This window comes from Oryctolagus cuniculus, chromosome 9 (genome assembly GCF_964237555.1).
Source record: "Oryctolagus cuniculus chromosome 9, mOryCun1.1, whole genome shotgun sequence".
In the NCBI taxonomy this organism is placed as follows: domain Eukaryota; kingdom Metazoa; phylum Chordata; class Mammalia; order Lagomorpha; family Leporidae; genus Oryctolagus; species Oryctolagus cuniculus.
The window spans coordinates 94,951,009-94,955,421 of NC_091440.1; the positions used below are offsets into that span (position 1 = coordinate 94,951,009).

General features: G+C 49.8%; 1 protein-coding gene across 4 annotated transcripts in view; it reads right to left on the minus strand.

Moving 5' to 3' along the window:
* The window catches only part of SPATA13 (spermatogenesis associated 13), a 371,963-nt gene that overhangs the window by 273,913 nt on the left and 93,637 nt on the right, over nucleotides 1–4,413 (minus strand). The gene's annotated exons all lie outside the window — the stretch shown is intronic.

Here is a 4,413-nt window from a genome sequence, read left to right on the forward strand (position 1 = left end):
GTTCACAGCTCGCTGGATTGGACACTTGGCTCACCCCTTCCTAAAAACACGTCTCTAAGCATGTGCCTCTGCTTCCTTATGCAGTGGTAAAATGAGCTAAGAGCAGTATTCACTTCTTTTTTTTTAAGAATTTTTTTTTTTTTTTTTTTGACAGGCAGAGTGGACAGTGAGAGAGAGAGACAGAGAGAAAGGTCTTCCTTTGCCGTTGGTTCACCCTCCAATGGCCGCCGCTGCAGCCGGCGCACCGCGCTGATCCGATGGCAGGAGCCAGGAGCCAGGTGCTTTTCCTGGTCTCCCATGGGGTACAGGGCCCAAGCACCTGGGCCATCCTCCACTGCACTCCCTGGCCATAGCAGAGGGCTGGCCTGGAAGAGGGGCAACCGGGACAGAATCCGGCACCCTAACCGGGACTAGAACCCGGTGTGCCGGCGCCGCAAGGTGGAGGATTAGCCTATTGAGCCACGGCGCCGGCTCTCACTTCTGATGACTACTCTGAGGCTTACACCTCCTACAGCCCTCAGACCAGTGCTTGGCACAACACAAACACTAAAACCATTGAAGCTGTTGTTACCCCCATCTCAAATGTCAGCACACCGGCGGTCAGAGAATGGGGTGCATTTACTTGAATTAATAGCTCGTAAGTGACCAGGTCAGAACTCAAACCAGGGCAGAGCCAGCCCCTGAGTTTGGCCTGTTTTGATCCCATTTGGTTGAGGGGCCGAGAAGCTCTGAGCTGTTGGTCTGAAGGGCTCTGGTATTTGCAGATGAGCTGGACTGCAGCAGCTGTGGGGTGGGAGGGGTCACAGGAAGGAGCAGGGTGATGGGCGGGCAGATACAGAATTCTGACACAGGTGCCTGATAGGAAGCAGAAGAGAGTAAGGATCGAGTGATGGGACCAGGAGGCTCCATCAAAATGCACAGTGCAGGAGAATATCAGAACCCATTTCTCCTACTGAACCTTATCTTAGTGCCCAATGGCCATCCTTTTCCCACTCTTCCCCTCCTCTCCTGTCTCCAATCTCTGGTCACCCCACTTTCCTCTCAACTTCTATGACAACAATAATTTTAGATTCCGCATATAGACAAGATCATGTGGTATTTGTCTTTCTGTTGGACTGGACTGTTTCAATTAACATGACGACCTCCAGCTCCACCTGCACCGTCAGCACTGACAGCATGTCATCCTTTTTATGGCTTTGTGTATGTTTACCATGTTGTTTTAATCCATCCATCAGCTGATGAGCATGGAGGATGAGTCCATCTCCAGGGCTTTTGTGAATAGTGCTGCAGTGAACACGGCAGTACAGATCTCTTAAACATGCTGATTTGAGGCCGACCCCGTGGCTCACTTAACTAATCCTCCACCTGCGGGGCGGAATCCCATATGGGCCCCGGTTTCTAGTCCTGGTTGCTCCTTTTCCAGTCCAGCTCTCTGCTGTGGCCTGGGAAAGCAGTGGAGGTTGGCCCAAGTGCTTGGGAGCCTGCACCCACATGGGAGACCAGGAAGAAGCACCTGGCTCCTGGCTTTGGATCGGCATAGCTCCAGCAGTAGCGGCCATTTGGGGAGTGAACCAACGGAAGGAAGACCTTTCTCTCTGTCTCTCCCTCTCACTGTCTATAACTCTACCTGTCAATTAAATAAATAATAAAAAAGTGTTGATTTCACTTCCTTTGGAAGGAAACCAAATTCTGGTCTTCTGTTGCCCAGCAGGGTGACTACAGATAAAAATGTACTGCATATTTCAAAAATCTGGCAGAAAGATTTTGATAAAAAACATATGAGAGGGCCGGCGCCGTGGCTCACTAGGCTAATCCTCCGCCTAGCGGCGCCGGCACACCAGGTTCTAGTCCCGGTCGGGGCGCCGGATTCTGTCCCGGTTGCCCCTCTTCCAGGCCAGCCCTCTGCTGTGGCCAGGGAGTGCAGTGGAGGATGGCCCAGGTGCTTGGGCCCTGCACCCCATGGGCAGGAAAAGCACCTGGCTCCTGGCTCCTGCCATCGGATCAGCACGGTGTGCCGGCCGCAGTGCGCTGGCCAAGGCGGCCATTGGAGGGTGAACCAACGGCAAAGGAAGACCTTTCTCTCTGTCTCTCTCTCTCACTGTCCACTCTGCCTGTCAAAAAATAAAAAAATAAATAAATAAATAAAAAAAAAACATATGAGAAGATAAATATGCTTGCCCTGATCTGAGCATTACTCGGTATATACATGGATCAAAACACCACGGGGCGCCCCATACCTACTTTTAATTTTTATGTGTCAATTAAGAAAACCAACTCACAGCGGCTAGGACCAGTGTGTGAAATTAGTATGGAGTGAGCAAGATGGTTGGTGAAGGGAAGATGAGGCCTCAGATCAGGTGGGTCAGGGGCAATGGGAGGAGGGATTTGGGACTCACAGAGTGAACGGAGTTGCAGTTTGGTTATGTACAATATGTGTAACCCTGGGAACTGGGCAGGCAGCAGTGGGGCCACCTCTGAAGCTCCAAGCCAACGGTCTGACATCAGCAGGCAGGCAGTAATCCTAACACATACTACTGGAGTTGGACACACATTATCCTGCAGAAAGATGGAGATGCCCAGTGTTAAGGTCTACAGCTTAGCGTTTGAAGTATTACAGTGCAGTGCATCCTGAATCTTCTGGTCCAAATCCAACTTTTACAGGAGGTCTTCCAAAAGCTCCTGGACAATGTATATTATAAAAAAAAAAAAAGATGCAAGGGTTTCAGGGTTTCAGATTTTTTTTCAGCAAAATTATCTTTTACGTCTAATTTTTTAAAAAAATTATTTATTTATGAAAGGCAGAATTACAGACAGGGAAGAGAGAGAGAGAGAGAGAGAGAGAGAGAGAGAGAGATTATTCCACCAGTTAGTTCTCTTCTTAAATGGCTGCAACAGCCAGGGCTGGGCCAAGCCAAAGACAGGAGCTTGGAATTCCATTTGGGTCTCTCATGTAGGTGGCAGGGATACAAGTATTTGGGCCATCTTCTGCTTCTTTCCCAGGTGCATTAGCAGGGAGCTGGATTGGATGTGAAGCAACCTGGACTTGAACTGGCACTCATATGGGATGCTGGCACTGCAAGCAATGCCTTAACACACGCTCCTCCAACAACTTTATGAAGATGCTCCTGTATCCTGTTCTTTTGTTCCAGTAAGAACATAGGTGTTTGTCAGATCACGGATCTCAATTTGGGGTTCAGAGAACATGACCTCTAAAACTATAGTTCAGTCACTATAGTAAACTAAACCAGCTCTTGTGTACTGGAGCCTGTCGCTCCCCGTCTTCGTGGAGGAACGAAACAGGACCCTGCGTTGTTCTTTTGTCTGCTCGGCCCTCCCCGGGTTTGCTGCTGGTTCTTCCCGGGTTGGCTACCGACCCTTCCACCTCCGTGGAAGGGCGGTTCCCCCTGCCACCTTCCCCACTTCCGCGGGGGAGCAGCATACCGCCGGCTGGCTCTCTCAGGGGCTGCACAGGTGTTCCTTCAGATAGATGTTCCTTCAGATGTTCCCCTTAGATGTTCCTGGTGCATGTTGTCTCTCTCCTCCTTTATAGTCCTTTTCCACCAATCCCAACTCTGCTACCCACACGCCGAGTACGCTGCTCTCCTCCAATCAGGAGCAGGTCCTACAGTTTATTGGTTGAACTGGAGGCAGCTGCGTAGAAGCTGTTTCTCCCTTCTCAGCGCCATATTGTGGGAGAGCAGATGCATAGAATAAGTCTTAATTCCAGTAACTTAGTCTAGTCCAGGTTGCTCCCCACAGGAGCCAGGATTCTAATTCTTACTTCTGTTTCCTGTGGGAAAATTCATTCCCAGATCCAAAGGGCTTTGGAACAGAACCCTTCCTGGGTTGGGCACTGCCTACACAGAGGAGAAATCTATTTGACTTTGTTAAGTTCAACTATGACGATGTGGTGCTCTGCCTCCATGTGGTTCCACATTCTCTTAATCACAAAATAGTGATTATTTTAGCAAAAAATAGTAATAGTGAAAACCAGGTTAACAAGGAGCTTGGATCCTCTCGGCTACACACAAATCAAAGGGAACGAGTTGGCCACTTTTTGACTGAGAGCGATTTGTTCTTAGAAACTCAGGGTCAAAGGAGTTTGGCATGCCATGACAGCATGTGTCAGCCCCAAGGAATCCCGTCTGCCTCACCTGAACCCTGCTCCCTGGATTGCCTGCTGCTGCTCAGTTCCGCCTTCTTTTTTTTTTGGGGGGGGGGTGGTATCTTCCTTTCAACTCTGTGTGATAGTCTCAGATCCCCAGGTTTCATGCCTCGTGCACAGAATCCTTCCCTTTCTCAACTTCCTGTCCCCTCTTGGGGCGCTACCCATAGCCCAGGCCTCTGCATTTTGTACCCCACTATAGTATCACCCTAAGCTAAGAGTTGCCAGAGCCACAAGAACCAAGTGGC